Below are 19,482 nucleotides of genomic sequence, written 5' to 3'. Positions count from 1 at the left end.
TTTGTGCCTCAGGCTCCACAACAGGGAAGGGCTGTGCTGCTGCCAGTGACTCTTATAAGGTAGGGTCTTGCCAGAGCAGAGAAAATTAGTTCTGTGCTGAGCCATTGACTTTCATACTCAGGGATCATATCACTGTTCAGGAAGAACTTAGACAAATACTCCTCTTAATTCTTGCATTTAAGGGAATGTTTACAAACATTGAGCAGCAGGGTAATCACACTATTCTGGAGGATAAAGCACCATTATTGAACAATATGTCTGACTTCAGCTCTTTGGCAATAGGGAAAATCCAGCTCGCAAATATGTATAGACTGTTTATAAAAGAAATGCAAGTACCCAATACACATTTATGAAGTGTTCAGCCTGTCTAGTAATAAGAAACATGAACAATGTGATTCACTCATTAAAATTGGCGAAAATTAAAAGGACTTATAGCAGCCAGTGTTGGTGAGGATATATTGTTGGTGAGAAGTATAAACTGGTACATTCTCTAAAGAGGACAATTTGATTACATCTATCGAGATTTAAAATATCTCACCCTTTGACCCAGAATTCCGCATCTGGGAATGTATCATAACGAAATATTTGCTCATGTTCACAAAGACCTATGTAGAAGGATGTTTATTCCAGCATTGTTTAGTATGGCAGCAATTGTAGGACACTGAAATGTTAGTTAAAAGGGGATCATGAAGTAGCTTTTGTGGTACATTTATTCTGTTATGAAATAAAACTCTAAGCCACCTTTGATTCAGCCCTGGTTAAAATGAAAGGTGAAAATATTGGCCCCAAAGGTATTTTATGAAAATCCTGAGAGGGAATAATCTCTTTGACTTAAAGTGCTTTGAGAATTCATAATACAGTATTGGTTGTTGCCCACCTTAGCAAAAAGAATCGAGAGGAGTGTCAAAGGAACACGCTCCTTGTCGGTGTTAGCACTGAATCTGTTAGAATCACAAGTTTATTTTCTCAAACAAGTTTTTTTGGGGAAAACCAAGACCAGCAAGTGAATTCATGCCACTTACATAATAGTGAAATTATACATTAAAGTTTATCACTATCAGGCTGGTATATCCGTTGTAATCTATATTCCTACAATAAATACATTCTATAAAATATAATTTGCTATTACAAGCATACAGTGACTAATATATTTCCTACAACAAACATATAAAAAGACTAAGCAGAAATCATAGTTTTAAGTAGTATACTCCAAAAGAGTTAAAAATCAACCCTTTATAAATGATAGGTATGTCAAGAATATCGCAGTAGGAGCTTCAATTAACCAGGAATGCATTTAATGATGGTAAGATGCAGATTATAGCTCAAACTTAAAGAAAATCTTTATCCCTTTCAAATTCTCATAAGTCTTAGGGACTTTATGGTTTGTAAATCATCTTCAAACTTCTCCAAAGGGTTGTAAAAAATACAACAAAACCCGGGCCTCCCTGGTGGCGCAGTGGTTGAGAGTCCGCCTGCCGATGCAGGGGACACGGGTTCGTGCCCCGGTCCGGGAAGATCTCACATGCCAAGAAGCGGCTGGGCCTGTGAGCCATGGCCGCTGAGCCTGCGCTCCGCAACGGGAGAAGCCACAACAGTGAGAGGCCCGCGTAACACAAAAAATAATAATAATACAACAAAATCCATTAGTCCAGTGGTTTTTATTCTCAAAAGCACTATTCCAACAATCTTTTGTCTCAAAAGTTTCTCATCAACTACTATTATGCCTCATGGACTATTTTTTCAAAAATTGTTTTGGCCTTTTCAAAGGACCAGTTTTTGGCTTTGTTGAGTCTCTTGTGCGTTTTTCTTTTTTTTTTTTGTGGTACGCAGGCCTCTCACTGTTGTGGCCTCTCCTGTCGCGGAGCACAGGCTCCGGACGTACAGGCTCAGCGGCCATGGCTCACGGGCCCAGCCGCTCCGTGGCATGTGGGATCCTCCCGGACCGCGGCATGAACCCGTGTCCCCTGCATCGACAGGTGGACTCTCAACCACTGCGCCACCAGGGAAGCCCTCCTGTGCTTTTTATTTCATTGATTTCTTACCTTTATTATTTCCTTTCTTCTACTTTCTTTGGATTTATTTCACTATTTAATTTACTTTTAGCTTTTCTTCTTTCTAATATAAACACTGAAGGCCAAGCATTTTCCACTTGGGACTTTCATAGCAGAATCAAACAAATCTTTATTTATTTAGGTATAATCTACATTTAATAAAATGCACAAATCTCAAGTGCTCAGTTTGATGAATTTTGATTATTTTATACACCCATGTATCCATCAGCCCAAACAAAATATAAAACATTTCCATCACCTCAGAAAATTCTCTCATGCTCCTACAATACATAGTCTTTTGGCATCTGAATTCTAATTAGGATGTTTTTGAGATTCAGTAGTTTGTTTCTTTTTACTGCTGGATAGTATTACACTATAAAGATAAAACCATGTTTTGTTTATCCATTCACCAGTTGATGTACATTTGGATTATTTCCACTTTTTGGCTGTTAAGAATAAACCTGCTATGAACATTAGCATTCAAGTCTGTGTAGATATATGTTTTCATTTCTCTATTTATTTGTTTTTATTTTTGGCTGTGTTGGGTCTTCATTGCTGTGTGCGGGTTTTCTCTAGTTGCAGTGAGTGGGGGCTACTCTTTGTTGCAGTGCGCGGACTTCTCATTGTCACGGCTTGTTGCAGAGCACAGGCTCTAGGCGCACGGGCTTCAGTAGTTGTGGCACATTGGCTCAGTAGTTGTGGCTCGTGGGCTCTAGAGCACAGGCTCAGTGGTTGTGGCACATGGGCTTAGTTGCTCCGCAGCATGTGGGATCTTCCCGGGCCAGGGCTCGAACCCGTGTCCCCTGCATTGGCAGGTGGATCCTTAACCACTGCGCCACCAGGGAAGCCCTGTTTTCATTTCTCTTGAGTAGATTCCGAGGAATAGAGTGTTAGGTTGTATGGTAAGTCTGTGTTCCACTTTTTAAGAAACTGCTAAACTGTTTTCCAAAGTGGCTGTACCACTTTATATTCCCATCAACAATGTATGGGGGCTTCTGGTTTCTCCACATCTTTTCCAACAGTTGGTATTATCTGTTTTCTATTATAGCAATTTTAGTGGATATGCAGTGGTATCTCAATGTTTTAATTTGCATTTTCCTAATGACAATGTTGAGCATCTTTTCATGTGCTTACTAGCCATTCATATTTCTTTGGTGAAATGTGTATTCAAATCTTTTGCCTACTTTTTGATTGGATTGTTTTATTACGGAGCTGTAAGAGTTCTTTGTATATTCTCCATACAAATCCGGTATCACATATATGATTTGCAGATATTTTCTCCGTTTCTGTGGCTTGTCTTTTGATTTTATCAGTGGTATCTTTTGAAGTGAAGTTTTTGATTTTGATGAAGTCCAATTTATTTCTTTTTTCTTTTATGGATTATGCTTTTGGCATCATATCTAAGAACTCTTTGCCTACCCCAAGCTCACAAAGATTTTTTTTCTCCTATGTTTTCTTCTAGAAGTTTTACAGTTTTAGCTCTTACGTTTAAATCTGATCTGTTTTGAGTTAATATTTTTATGGTATGAGGTAAAGATTTAAGTTCATTTTTTTCTATATGGGTATCCAGTTGTCCCAAGCCATTTGTTGAAAAGACTATCCTTTCTCCAGTGGATTGTCTTGGTACCTTTACTGAAAAGCAGTTGACATAGGTGTAAAGATTGATTTCTTGAATTCTTTTCTATTGATCTGTATGACACACTGTCTTGATTACTGTGACTTTACAGTTAAGTTTTTATATTGGGTAATAGAAATCCTCCAACTTTGTTCTTTTTTTCAAAATGGATTTGACTATTCTAAGTTCTTTGAATTTCCATATAAATTAGCTTGTCAATTTCTCCCAAAAAGCCTGCTGGAATTTTGATAGGGATCACATTAAATTTATAGATCTCGTTTGGAGGGAATTACTATCCTGACAATATTGATTCTTCCATTTCATTAATATTGAATTCTCTCCATTTAAATTTTCTTTAATTTCTCTCAGTAATGTTTTGTTAGTTTTCACTGTACAAGTCATGCACTTCTTTTGTTAAATTTATATTTAGTTATTTTTGATGCTTGTGAATAGAATTATTTTCTTAATTTCAATTTTGGATTGTTTGTTGCTCATATGTAAAATTTTTTTTTTCTTTTGCAATTGATATGATCTTTTTTTTTTTTTTGGCTGCGCCATGCAGCATGCGGGAGGTTTCCCTGACCAGGGATCGAACCCAGGCCTCCACAGTGAAAGCACCAAATCCTAACACTAGGCCACCAGGAAACTCCTGATCTTACTTTTTTTTTTCAGTTTTATTGAGATATAATTGACATGTTTAAGGTGTACAGCATAATAATTTGACTTACATACATCTTGAAGTGATTACCACAATAAATTCATTGAATATCCATCATCTCCTATAGATACAAAATTAAAGAAATAGAAAAAAATATTTTTCCTTGTAATGAGAACTCTTAGGATTTGCTCTCTTAACAACTTTCATATATAATGTACAGTAATATTAATTATATTTATCATGCTTTACATTACATCCCTAGTACTTATTCATCTTATAACTGGAAGTTTCTACCTTTTGACTGCTTTCATCCAATTCCCCCTCCCCACAACACCCACATCTTGTAGCCACAAATCTGATCTCTTTTTTTTTTAAGAGTTTGTTTCTGAAGTATAATTGACCTATAGTGCTATGTTAGTTCTGGTTACACAACATAATTTGATTTGATGTTTCTATGCATTTCAAAATGATCACCACAATAAGTCTAGTTAGGATACATCACTGTATGGAGATGTTACATGGTTATTGACTGTATTCCCCTCATTGTACATTCCATACCTGCGAGTCATTTTTTTTGCAACTGGAAGTTTGTACCTCTTAATCTCCATCACCTATTTGTCTCCTCCACCTACCCCTCTCCCCTCTGGCAACCACATATTTGTGCTCTGTATCTATAACTCTGTTTCTGTTTTATTATGTTTGTTTGTTTTGTTTTTTAGATTCCACATGTAAGGCATACAGTATTTGTCTTTGTCTGACTTATTTTACTTCGTGTAATACCCTCTTCTTTTTTATGGCTGAGTAATATTCCATTTTAAAAATATACCACATTGTCTTTATCCATTATCTATTGATGGGCACTTAGGTCATTTCCGTATCTTGGCTATTGTAAATAATGCTGCAACGAACATAGGGATGCATGTTATCTTTTCTAATTAGTGTTTTCATTTTCCTCAGATAAATACTCAGGAGAAGAATTGCTGGATTGTCTGGTAGTTCATTTTTAGTTTTTTGAGGAATCTCCATACTGTTTTCCATAGTGGCTGTGCCAATTTACATTTGCACCAACAGTGCACAAAGGTTCCCTTTTCTCCACATCCTTGCCACCTCTTGTTATTTGTTGTCTTTTTGATAATAGCCATTCTGACAGTTGTGAGGTGATATCTCATTGTGGGTTTTTGTTTTGTTTTGTTTTGTTTTTTTGCAGTACACGGGCCTCTCACTGCTGTGGCCTCTCCTGCTGCGGAGCACAGGCTCCGGACGCGCAGGCTCAGCGGCCATGGCTCACGGGCCCAGCCGCTCCGCGGCATGTGGGATCTTCCCAGACTGGGGAACAAACCCGTGTCCCCTGCATTGGCAGGCAGACTTTCAACCACTGCGCCACCAGGGAAGCCCCCTCATTGTGGTTTTGATTTGTATTTCCCTGATGTTTCGTGATGTTGAGCATCTTTTCACGTGCCTGTTGGACATCGATGTGTCTTCTTTGGAAAAATGTCTATTCAGCTCCTTGGCCCATTTTTTTAATTGGGTTATTTGATTTTTGATTTTCATATTTTGATCTTATATCCTGTGACCTTGATAAACTCGTTTATCGGTTCTAATCTTTTTTCGGGAATTCCTTGGGATTTTCTACTAATAGGATCATATGATTTGCAAATAAAGACAGTTTTACATCTTCCTTTCCAGTTTGGTTACCTTTAACTTTTTTTCTTCTTCTTTATTATACTGGATAGAATGACCAGATCAATGTTGAATAGAAGTGGCAAAAGCAGACATCTTTGTTTTGTTCCTGATCTTAAGAGAGAAAGCATTCAGTCTATCACCATTAAGTATGATGTTAGCTGTGGGTTTTTTAGGTTGAGGAAGCTCCTTTTGATTTCTTGTTTGTTGATAGTTTTTATCATGGATTGGTGATGGATTTTGTGAAATACTTTTTTCTGCATCTATTGAGATGAATATGTGTTGTCATTTATTCTTTTTAAACACAGTGTATTACATTAATTAATTTTTGGATGTTACATCAACCTTGTATTCCCAGGATAAATCCCATTTGGTCATAGTGTGTGATCCTTTTTATGTTGCTTAATTCACTTCTTTCTTATTTTGTTAAGGATTCTTGGCATTTATGTTGTGAGGGATATTGATTTTTTTTTTTTTTGGCTGCATCAAGGGGCTTGCAGGGTCTTAGTTCCCCAACCAGGGATTGAACCTGCCCCTCAGCAGTGAAAGTGCGGAGTCCTAACCACTGGACCACCAGGGAATTCCTGGGGTACTGATTTTTAGTTTTCTTTTCTTGTGATGGCTTTGTTTGGTCCATACCAGGCAATGATAATGTTAGGCTCATAGAGTTAATTGGTCAGTGTTCTAACCTCCTCTGTTTCCTGAAAGAGTTTGTGAAGGATTGGTAATATTTCTTCTTTAAATATTAGATAGAATATTGATTTGATATCTTTTTTCTCATATAGGCATTTGAAACTATAAATTTCCCTGTAAGCACTGTTTTCTCTGTATACCATCCTTTTTTTAATTATAAATTTATTTATTTTATTTTTGGCTGTGTTGGGTCTTCGTTGCTGCACGCAGGCTTTTCCCTGGTTGCGGTGCGCGAGCTTCTCATTGCGGCGGCGGCTTCTCTTGTTGCAGAGCATGGGCTCTAGGTGCGTGGTCTTCAGTAGTTGTGGCACACAGGCTCAGTAGTTATGGCTCGCAGGCTCTAGAGCGCAGGCTCAGTAATTGTGGCACACGGGCTTAGTTGCTCCGCGGCATGTGGGATCTTCCTGGCCCAGGGCTCGAACCCGTGTCCCTTGCATTGGTAGGTGGATTCTTTACCACTGCGCCACCAGGGAAGCCCCATAGCATCCTGTTTTTAAGGTTAAACTTTTTACTGTGAGATAATTGTGAATTCACATGCTTTTCTAAGAAATCATACAGAGAGATAACCATATACTCTTTATGCAGTGTCCCCTGGTGGTAATATCTTACAAAACTATAATACCATTTCGCAACCAAGATATTGACATTGACATAGACAAGATACTGGGCTTTGCCATCACCAAAGGTCTCTTATGTTGCCCTCTTGCAGCCATACCTGCTTTCCTCCTGCTCTCCCTCCCCCTCAGTCCTTAAGCCCTGGTGACCACTAATATGTTCTCCGTTTTCATAATTTTGTCATTTCAAGTATGTTTATATAAATAGAATCATACCTTTGGGTATGGGCTTCTTTTTTTTTTTTTAACTCTGCATAGTTCTCTGGAGATTCATCTAAGTTGTTGTGTGTATCAGTAGTTCAGTAGGTCAGGCTTCTGGGAAGATGGCGGAAAAGTAAGACATGGAGATCACTTTCCTCCCCACAGATACACCAGAAATACATCTACACGTAGAGCAACTCCTACAGAACACCTACTGAACGCTGGCAGAAGACCTCAGACCTCCCAAAAGGCAAGAAACCCCCCACGTACCTTGGTAGGGAAAAAGAAAAAAGAATAAACAGAGACAAAAGGATAGGGACGGGACCTGCACCAGTGGGAGGGAGCTGTGAAGGAGGAAAGGTTTCCACATGCTAGAAGCCCCTTCGCGGGCGGACACTGCGGGTGGCGGAGGGGGGGGAGCTTCGGTGCCACGAAGGAGAGCACGGGTGCGGAGGGCAAAGCGGCGAGATTCCCTCACAGAGGATCAGTGCCGACTGGCACTCACCAGCCCGAGAGGCTTGTCTGCTCCCCCGCCGTGGTGGGCGGGGCTGGGGGCTGAGGCTCGGGCTTCAGTCTGAGTGCAGGGAGAGGACTGGGGTTGGTGGCATGAACACAGCCTGAAGGGGCTAATGTGCCACGGCTAGCCGGGAGGGAGTCCGGGGAGAAGTCTGGACCTGCCGAAGAGGCAAGAGACTTTTTCTTCCCTCTTTGTTTCCTGGTGTGCGAGGAGAGGGGATTAAGGGCGCTGCTTAAAGGAGCTCCAGGGACGGGTGTGAGCCGCGGCTAAAAGCACGGACCCCAGAGACGGGCATGAGACGCTAAGGCTGCTGTTGCCGCCACCAGGAAGCCTGTGTGAGAGCACAGGTCACTATCCACACCCCCCTTCCGGGGAGGCTGTGCAGCCCGCCACTGCCAGGGTCCCGTGATCCAGGGACAGTTCCCCCGGGAGAACGCACAGCATGCCTCAGGCTGGTGCCACGTCACGCCGGCCTCTGCCGCCACAGGTTCGCCCCGCACTCTGTGCCCCTCCATCCGCCCGGCCTGAGTGAGCCAGAGCCCCCGAATCAGCGGCTCCTTTAACCCCGTCCTGTCTGAGCAAAGAACAGGTGCCCTCCCGCGACCTACACACAGAGGCGGGGCCAAATCCAAAGCTGAGCCACTGGGAGCTGTAAGAACAAAGAAGAGAAAGGGAAATCTCTCCCAGCAGCCTCAGAAGCAGCGGACTAAAGCTCCACGATCAACTTTACGTACCCTGCATCTGTGGAATACATGAATAGACAACAAATCATCCCAAATTAAGGAGGTGGACTTTGAGAGCAAGATTTATGATTTTTTCCCCTTTTCCTCTTTTTCTGAGTGTGTATGTGTATGCTTCTGTGTGAGATTTTGTCTGTATAGCTTTGCTTCCACCATTTGTCCTAGGGTTCTATCCGTCCGTTTCTTTTTTCTCTTAATAATTATTTTTTTATTTTAATAACTTTATTATATTTTATCTTACTTTATTTTACTTTATCTTCTTTCTTTCTGTTTTTCCTTCCTTCCCTCCTTCCTTACTTCCTCCCTCCCTCCCTTCTTTCTTTCTTTCTTTCTACTTTTTCTCCCTTTTATTCTGAGCCGTGTGCATGAAAGGCTCTTGGTGCTGCAGCCAGGAGTCAGTGCTGTGCCTCTGAGGTGGGAGAGCCAACTTCAGGACACTGGTCCGCAAGAGACCTCCCAGCTCCACGTAATATCAAATGGAAAAAATCTCCCAGAGATCTCCATCTCAACACTAGCACCCAGCTTCACTCAACGACCAGCAAGCTACAGTGCTGGTCATCCTATGCCAAACAACTAGCAAGACAGGAACACAACCCCATCCATTAGCAGAGAGGCTGTCTAAAATCATAATAAGGCTACAGACACCCCAAAACACACCACCAGACGTGGACCTGCCCACTAGAGAGACAAGATCCAGCCTCATCCACCACAACACAGGCACTAGTCCCCTCCACCAGGAAGCCTACACAACCCACTGAACCAACTTTAGCCACTGGGGGCAGACACCGAAAACAACAGGAACTACGAACCTGCAGACTGCAAAAAGGAGACCCCAAACACAGTAAGATAAGCAAAATGAGAAGACAGAAAAACACACAGCAGATGAAGGAGCAAGATAAAAACCCACCAGACCTAACAAATGAAGAGGAAATAGGCAGTCTACCTATGGCTGCACCATTATGCCTTCCAATCAGCAATGAATCAAAGTTCCTGTTGATCCAAAATCTTGGAAATAGAATAGACAAAATGCAAGAAACATTTAACAAGGACCTAGAAGAACTAAAGACGAAAGAAACAACGATGAACAACACAATAAATGAAATGAAAAATACTCTAGATGGGATCAATAGCAGAATAACTGAGGCAGAAGAACGGATAAGTGCCCTGGAAGATAAAATAGTGGAAATAACTACTGCAGAGCAGAATAAAAAAAAAAAAAAAGAATGAAAAGAACTGAGGACAGTCTCAGAGACCTCTGGGACAACATTAAATGCACCAACATTCGAATTATAGGGATACCAGAAGAAGAAGAGAAAAAGAAAGGGACTGAGAAAATATTTGAAGAGATTATAGTTGAAAACTTCCCTAATATGGGAAAGGAAATAGTTAATCAAGTCCAGGAAGCACAGAGAGTCCCATACAGGATAAATCCAAGGAGAAATATGCCAAGACATATTAATCAAACTGTCAAAAATTAAATACAAATAAAACATTAAAAGCAGCAACTGAAAAACAACAAATAACACACAAGGGAATCCCCATAAGGTTAACAGCTGATCTCTCAGCAGAAACTCTGCAAGCCAGAAGGGACTTGCAGGACATATTTAAAGTGATGAAGGAGAAAAACCTGCAACCAAGATTACTCTACCCAGCAAGGATCTCATTCAGATTTGATGGAGAAATTAAAACCTTCACAGACAAGCAAAAGCTGAGAGAGTTCAGCACCACCAAACCAACCGTACAACAACTGCTAAAGGAACTTCTCTAGGCAAGAAACACAAGAGAAGGAAAAGACCTACAATAACGAACCCAAAACAATTAAGAAAATGGGAATAGGAACATACATATCAATAATTACCTTAAATGTAAATGGACTAAATGCTCCCACCAAAAGACACAGATTGGCTGAATGGATACAAAAACAAGACCCATATATATGCTGTCTACAAGAGACCCACTTCAGACCTAGAGACACATACAGACTGAAAGTAAGGGGATGGAAAAAGATATTTCATGCAAATGGAAGCCAAAAGAAAGCTGGAGTAGCAATTCTCATATCAGACAAAATAGACCTTAAAATAAAGACTATTAGAAGAGACCAAGAAGGACACTACATAATGATCAAGGATCGATCCGAGAAGAAGATATAACAATTGTAAATATGCACCCAACATAGGAGCACCTCAATACATAAGGCAAATACTAACAGCCGTAAAAGGGGAAATCGACAGTAACACATTCATAGTAGGGGACTTTAACACCCCCACTTTCACCAATGGACAGATCATCCAAAATGAAAATAAATAAGGAAACACAAGCTTTAAATGATACATTAAAAAAGATGCACTTAATTGATATTTATAGGACATTCCATCCAAAAACAACAGAATACACATTTTTCTCTAGTGCTCATGGAACATTCTCCAGGATAGATCATATCTTGGGTCACAAATCAAGCCTTGGTAAATTTAAGAAAATTGAAATCGTATCAAGTATCTTTTCTGACCACAACGCCATGAGACTAGATATCAATTACAGGAAAAGATCTGTAAAAAATATAAACACATGGAGGCTAAACGATACACTACTTAATAACGAAGTGATCACTGATGAAATAAAAAAATACCTAGAAACAAATGACAATGGAGACATGACAACCCAAAATCTATGAGATGCAGCAAAAGCAGTTCTAAGAGGGAAGTTTATAGCAATACAATCCTACCTTAAGAAACAGGAAACATCTCGAATGAACAACCTAACCTTGCACCTAAAGCAATTAGAGAAAGAAGAACAAAAAACCCCAAAGTTAGCAGAATGAAAGAAATCATAAAAATCAGATCAGAAATAAATGAAAAAGAAATGAAGGAAATGATAGCAAAGATCAATAAAACTAAAAGCTGGTTCTTTGAGAAGATAAACAAAATTGATAAACCATTAGCCAAACTCATCAAGAAAATAAGGGAGAAGACTCAAATCAATAGAATTAGAAATGAAAAAGGAGAAGTAACAACTGACACTGCAGAAATACAAAAGATCATGAAAGATTACTACAAGCAACTCTATGCCAATAAAATGGACAACCTGGAAGAAATGCACAAATTCTTAGAAATGCACAACCTGCCAAGACTGAATCAGGAAGAAATAGAAAATATGAACAGACCAATCACAAGCACTGAAATTGAGACTGTGATTAAAAATCTTCCAACAAACAAAAGCCCAGGACCAGATGGCTTCACAGGCGAATTCTATCAAACATTTAGAGAAGAGCTAACACCTATCCTTCTCAAACTCTTCCAAAATATAGCAGAGGGAGGAACACTCCCAAACTCATTCTACGAGGCCACCATCACTCTGATACCAAAACCAGACAAGGATGTCACAAAGAAAGAAAACTACAGGCCAATGTCACTGATGAACATAGATGCAAAAATCCTCAACAAAATACTAGCAAACAGAATCCAACAGTGCATTAAATGGATCATATACCATGATCAAGTGGGGCTTATTCCAGGAATGCAAGGATTCTTCAATATATGCAAAGCAATCAACGTGATACACCATATTAACAAATTGAAGGAGAAAAACCATATGATCATCTCAATAGAGGCAGAGAAAGCTTTCGACAAAATTCAACACCCATTTATGATAAAAACTCTGCAGAAAGTAGGCATAGAGGGAACTTTTCTCAACATAATAAAAGCCATATATGACAAGCCCACAGCCAACATCATCCTCAATGGTGAAAAAAAAGCATTTCCACTAAGATCAGGAACAAGACAAGGTTGCGCACTCTCACCACTCTTATTCAACATAGTTTTGGAAGTTTTAGCCACAGCAATCAGAGAAGAAAAGGAAATAAAAGGAATCCAAGTCGGAAAAGAAGAAGTAAAGCTGTCACTGTTTGCAGATGACATGATACTATACATAGAGGATCCTAAAGATGCTACCACAAAACTCCTAGAGCTAATCAATGAATTTGGTAAAGTAGCAGGATACGAAATTAATGCACAGAAATCTCTGGCATTCCTATACACTAATGATGAAAAATCTGAAAGTGAAATCAGGAAAACACTCCCATTTGCGATTGCAACAAAAAGAATAAAATATCTAGGAATAAACCTACCTAAGGAGACAAAAGATCTGTATGCAGAAAATTATAAGACACTGATGAAAGAAATTAAAGATGATACAGATAGATGGAGAGATATACCATGTTCTTGGATTGGAAGAATCAACATTGTGAAAATGACTCTACTACCCAAAGCAATCTACAGATTCAATGCAATCCCTATCAAACTACCAATGGCATTTTTCACAGAACAAAAATTTCACAATTTGTATGGAAACACAAAAGACCCCGAATAGCCAAAGCAATCTTGAGAACGAAAAACGGAGCTGGAGGAATCAGGCTCCCTGACTTCAGACTATACTACAAAGCTACAGTAATCAAGACAGTATGGTACTGGCACAAAAACAGAAAGATCAATAGAACAGGATAGAAAGCCCAGAGATAAACGCACGCACATATGGTCACCTTATCTTTGATAAAGGAGGCAGGAATGTACAGTGGAGAAAGGACAGCCTCTTCAATAAGTGGTGCTGGAAAAACTGGACAGGTATATGTAAAAGTATGAGATTAGATCTCTCCCTAACACCATACACAAAAATAAGCTCAAAATGTATTAAAGACCTAAATGTAAGGCCAGAAACTATCAAACTCTTAGAGGAAAACATAGACAGGACACTCTATGACATAAATCACAGCAAGATCCTTTTTGACCCACCTCCTAGAGAATTGGAAATAAAAACAAAAATAAACAAATGGGACCTAATGAAACTTCAAAGCTGTTGCACAGCAAAGGACACCATAAACAAGACCAAAAGACAACCCTCAGAATGGGAGAAAATATTTGCAAATGAAGCAACTGACAAAGGATTAATCTCCAAAATTTACAAGCAGCTCATGCAGCTTAATAACAAAAGAACAAACAGCCCAATCCAAAAATGGGCAGAAGACCTAAATAGACATTTCTCCAAAGAAGATATACAGACTGCCAACAAACACATGAAAGAATGCTCAACATCACTATCATTAGAGAAATGCAAATCAAAACTACAATGAGATATCATCTCACACCAATCAGAATGGCCAACTTCAAAAAATCTAGAAACAATAAATGCTGGAGAGGGTGTGGAGAAAAGGGAACCGTCTTGCACTGTTGGTGGGAATGCAAATTGATACAGCCACTGTGGAGAACAGTATGGAGGTTCCTTAAAAAACTACAAATAGAACTACCATATGACCCAGTAATCCCACTCCTGGGCATATACCCTGAGAAAACCATAATTCAAAAAGAGTCATGTACCAAAATGTTCATTGCAGCTCTATTTACAATAGCCCGGAGATGGAAACAACCTAAGTGTCCATCATTGGATGAATGGATAAAGAAGATGTGGCACATATATACAATGGAATATTACTCAGCCATAAAAGGAAACGAAATTGAGCTATTTGTAATGAGGTGGATAGACCTAGATTCTGTCATACAGAGTGAAGTAAGTCAGAAAGAGAGAGACAAATACCGTATGCTAACACATACATATGGAATTTAAGGAAAAAAATGTCATGAAGAACCTAGGGGTAAAACAGGAATAAAGACACAGACGTACTAGAGAATGGACTTGAGGATATGGGGAGGGGGAAGGGTAAGCTGTGATAAAGGGCGAGAGAGGCTTGGACATATATACACTACCAAACGTAAGGTAGATAGCTGGTGGGAAGCAGCCGCATAGCACAGGGAGGTCAGCTGGGTGCTTTGTGACCGCCTGGAGGGGTGGGATAGGGAGGGTGGGAGGGAGGGAGACGCAAGAGGGAAGAGATATGGGAACATATGTATATATATATATATATATATATATATATATATAACTGATTCATTGTGTTGTAAAGCAGAAACTAACACACCGTTGTAAAGCAATTATAAAAAAATAGTTTAGTAGTTCATTTCTTTTTATTACTGAATAATTCGTGGTATGGATATATCATAGTTTAACCATTCACCCATTGAAGGACATTGGTGTTTTCCAGTTATTGCCTATTCCAGTTAAAGCTGGTATAAACGTTCATGTACTGGTCTTTGTGTGAACTTAAATTTTTAGTTCTCCAGAATAAATGCTTAGGAGTGCAATTGCTGAGTTATGTGGTAGTTGCATGTTTAGTTTTTCAAGAAACTGCCAAACTGTTTTCTGGAATGGTTGTACTATTATACTTTCCCACCAGGAAGGTAGCCAGTCTTTCTATATCCTCACCAGCATTTGATGTTGTCACTTTTTTTTTTTTTTTTTTTTTTTTTTTTTTTTTACGGTATGCGGGCCTCTCGCTGTTGTGGCCTCTCCCGTCACGGAGCACAGGCTCCGGACGCGCAGGCTCAGCGGCCATGGCTCACGGGCCCAGCCACTCGCGGCATGTGGGATCTTCCCGGACCGGGGCACGAACCCGTGTCCCCTGCATCAGCAGGTGGACTCTCAACTGCTGCGCCACCAGGGAAGCCCCTGTCACTGTTTTTTATTTTAGCCATTCTGGTAAGTGTGTAGTGATATCTCATTGTTGTCTTAATTTGCATCTCTTACGGTAATGATATTGAACATCTTTTTATGGCCTTATCTGCCATCTGTATATCCTCTTTGGTGAAATGTCTGTTCATGTTTTTTCCTCATTTTGTAATTGGATTATTTACTTTTCTACAGTTGAGTTTGAAATACTATCCTTTGTCAGATGTGTGCTTTGCAAATATTTTCTCCCAGTCTGTAGCTTGACTTTTCATCTTCTAGTTAAAGTTGTTCACAAAGGAAAATTTTACATTTTAATGAAATTCAGCTAATCCATTTTTCCTTATATGGTGCTTTTGGTGTTAAGTGTATGAACACTTTGTCTCAGGTCCTGAAGATTTTCTTCTATTTTTTTTCCTGAAAGTTTTATAGTTTTATGTTTTACATTTAAGTCCATGATCCATTTTGAGTTAATTTTTGTGTAAGGTATAAGGTTTAGGTTGAGGTTCATATTTTTGCCTATCAATGTTCAGTTGATCGAGCACCATTTGATGAAAAGCTTCTCCTACCTCCACTGAATTACTTTTTGCACCTTTGTCAGAAATCATTTGAGCATATTTGTGTGGGTCTGTTTCTGGGTTCTCTATTTTGTCCATTGATCTATGTCTATCTGCAAATATCACACAATCTGGATTGCTGTAGCTATTTAATAAGACTGATTCATTCCACTGTATTCCTCTTTTCCAAAATTAATTTAGCTATTGTAGTTCCTTTTTCTTTCCGTATGAATTTTAGAATAAACTTATCTACATCTATAAAAAATATTGCTAGGATTTTGATGGGAATTATGTTAATCCTGTATCTGAATTTGGGGAGAATGGGCATCTTTTCTTTGTTAAGTCTTCCAATCCATGAACACAGAATGTCTCTCCATTTATTTGTCTTTTATTTCTTTCATCAGTGCTGTGTAGTTTCCGGCATACAAGTCCTATATATGTTTTGTTAGGTTTACACCTAAGCATTTCATTTTTTTGGACTGATTGTAAATGGTATTGTCTTTTAAGTTTTGGTATCCATGAGTTCATTGTTAATATGTAGAAATACAGTTGATTTTATACGTTTATTTTTTCTCTTACATCCTTGCTGGACTCACTTATAAGTTCTAGGAGTTCTTTTATAGATTGTTTTTACATAGACATGCATGTCATCTGCAAATAGGGACAGTTTTATTTTTCTGTGTACAAACAAGTTGCCTTTTTTTTTTTTTTGTCTTGTTGCACTGACTAGGACTTCTAGTACTATGTTGAGTAAGGTGATGAGAGCAGACGTCCTTGCCTTGTTCCTGTTCTTAGGGGGAAAGCAGTCAGTCTTTCACCAATAAGTATAATGTTAGCTATAAGTTTTTTTGTAGATTTTCTTTATCGAGTTGAAGAAGTTACCTCCTATCCCTAGTTTTCTGAGATTTTTTTAATGAGGAATGGGTGTTGACTTTTTTCAAATGCTTTTTCTGCATCAATTGATATGGTTATGTGATTTTTCATCTTTAGCTTGTTGATGTGATTTTTGAATATTAAACTAGATTTGCATCCAGAGAATAAACCTCTTGGTCATGGTGTATGATTCTTTTTTAAAAAATTATTATGGTAAAATATTCAATACACATAGCATACAATTTACCATTTTAGCCATTTAAAAGTGTACAATTAGTTGGTTTTTTTAATGTTTTTTCTTATGCATTTTTAAAAAAATGTATTTATTTTATTTATTTATTTTTGGCTGCATTGGGTCTTCGTTGCTGCACGTGGGCATTCTCTAGTTTCGGCGAGCGGGAGCTACTCTTCGTTGCGGTGCCCGCAGCCTTCTCATTGCGGTGGTTTCTCTTGTTGCAGAACATGGGCTCTAGGCTCGCGGGCTTCAGTAGTTGTGGCTCGCGGGCTCTAGAGCACAGGCTCAGTAGTTGTGGTGCACGGGCTTAGCTGCTCCGCGGCATGTGGGATCTTCCCGGACCAGGGCTCGAACCTGTGTCCCCTGCACTGGCAGGCAGATTCTTAGCCACTGTGCCACCAGGGAAACCCGATTAGTTGTTGCTAAGTACATTCCCAGTGTTGTGCAGCCATCACCACTGTCTAATTCCAGAACGTTTTCATCACTCAAAAGGAAACCTCATACTCATTAAACAATCTCTTCCCATTCCCATTTCCCCCAGCCCCTGGCAACCACTAATCTGCTTTTTGTTTCTATGGATTTGCCAGCTCTGCATATTTCATATAAATGGAATTATACAGTATGTGGCCTTTCGTGTCTGGTTTCTTTCACTTAGCATAATGTTTTCAAGGTTCATCCATGTCATAGCATGTCAGTACTTCATTCCTTTCTATGACTGAATAATATGCCATATTTTGTTTATCCATTCATCTGTTGATGGACATTTGGGTTGTTTCCATCTTTTGGCTATTGTGAATAGTGGTACTGTGAACTTTCACGTACAAGTTTTTGTTTGGACACCTGTTTTCAGTGCTTTTGGGTATATACCTAGATGTGGAATTACTGGGTCATATGGTAATTCAACGTTTTAACTTTTTGAGGAACTGCCAAACTCTTTTCCAAAGTGGCTACACCATTTTACATTCCCACCAGGAATCTATGAGGGAGGGTCCAAGTTTCTTCACATCCTCATCAATACCTGTTATTTTATGTTTTGCTATTGTTGTTGTTATGGCCACCCTAGTAGGTGTGAAGTGGTGTCTCATTGTGGTTTTGATTTGCATTTCCTAATCATTAATGATGTTGAGCATTTTGTCATATGGTTGTTAGCCATGTGTATATCTTTTTTAAATTACTTTATTTATTTTAATTTTGGCAGCGTTGGGTCTTCGTTGCTGCGCGCAGGCTTTCTCTAGTTGTGGCGAGCGGTGGCTACTCTTCGTTGTGGTGCACAGGCTTCTCATTGCGGTGGCTTCTCTTGTTGCAGAGCACAGGCTCTAGGCGTGGGGGCTTCAGTAGTTGTGACACGTGGGGTCAGTAGCTGTGGCTCACGGGCTTAAGAGCGCAGGCTCAGTAGTTGTGATGCACGGGCTTAGTTGCTCTGCGGCATGTGGGATCTTCCTGGACCAGAGCTCGAACCCACGTCTCCTGCATTGGCAGGCAGATTCCTAACCACTGCACCACCAGGGAAGTCCCCATGTGTATATCTTCTTTGGAGAAATGTCTATTCAAGTCCTTTGTTCATTTTTTAAGTGGGTCTTTTTGTTGTTGAGTTGTAGAAGGTTTTTAAATATACTCTGATACTAGAACCTATGTAATTCTTTTTATATATTGCTAAATATCATTAATGACTTTACATCTGTATTCATGAGAGATACTGGCAGTAGTTTTCATTTTTTGTACTGTTTTAGTCAGGGAAATACTAGCTTCATAACATGAATTGGGAAGTGTTCCCTGTTCTGTTTTCTGGAAGAGATTGTATGTAGTTGATATTAAGTCTTCTTTAAAAGTTTGGTATAAGGGCTTCCCTGGTGGCGCAGTGGTTGAGAGTCCGCCTGCCAATGCAGGGGACACAGGTTCGTGCCCCGGTCCAGGAAGATCCCACATGCCGAGGAGCGGCTGGGCCCGTGAGCCATGGCTGCTGAGCCTGCGCGTCTGGAGCCTGTGCTCCGCGACGGGAGAGGCTACACCAGTGAGAGGCTCGCATACCGCAAAAAAAAAAAAAAAAAAAAAAGTTTGGTATAATTCTCTAATCAAGGCATCTGGTCCTCAAGATTTCTTTTGGGGGGATTTTTAAGATTAAAATTTCAATTTCTTTCAGAGTTACAGGACTATTAAAATTATATATTTCATATTAGGTGCATTATGGTAGGTTTTTTTTTTTTTTGAGGAATTGGTGCATTTCCTCTTAGTTGTCAAGTTTTTGTGTGTAGAATTGTTTGTAGTATCCCTTATCATCCTTTCTGTGTCTCCAAGGTCTGTAATCATATCCCATTTCATTCCTGATACTGGTAGTTTGTGTCCTCCCTCCCTTTCCCCTCTTCGGTCGATTTCTAGAACACTGAAATGGCTTTTGTCAATTTTATCCAACTTTATGGTTGTTTTTCCAGGAAAGGATTTGTCTTCCACCTTCCCTTCTCTACTGTAGTCTTTTTTTAAAACATAACTTTCTTTTCCTAG

The 19,482-nt window shown here is 39.5% G+C and overlaps 1 long non-coding RNA gene across 1 annotated transcript; it reads left to right on the top strand.

Moving 5' to 3' along the window:
• The first annotated feature begins 1,538 nt into the window (after window positions 1-1,538).
• LOC113614855 (uncharacterized) lies at window positions 1,539-17,290 on the top strand. Its single transcript, XR_003430746.1, has 3 exons — window positions 1,539-1,819; window positions 2,726-2,727; window positions 17,276-17,290. It is a non-coding gene; the product is annotated as an uncharacterized LOC113614855 (long non-coding RNA).
• Window positions 17,291-19,482: the final 2,192 nt, after the last annotated feature.

This window comes from Aethalodelphis obliquidens, unplaced genomic scaffold (assembly GCF_003676395.1).
Source record: "Aethalodelphis obliquidens isolate GAN/ISIS:26980383/991018 unplaced genomic scaffold, ASM367639v1 scaffold107, whole genome shotgun sequence".
Taxonomy (NCBI): domain Eukaryota; kingdom Metazoa; phylum Chordata; class Mammalia; order Artiodactyla; family Delphinidae; genus Aethalodelphis; species Aethalodelphis obliquidens.
This window is presented reverse-complemented; position numbering and strand designations above follow the sequence as displayed.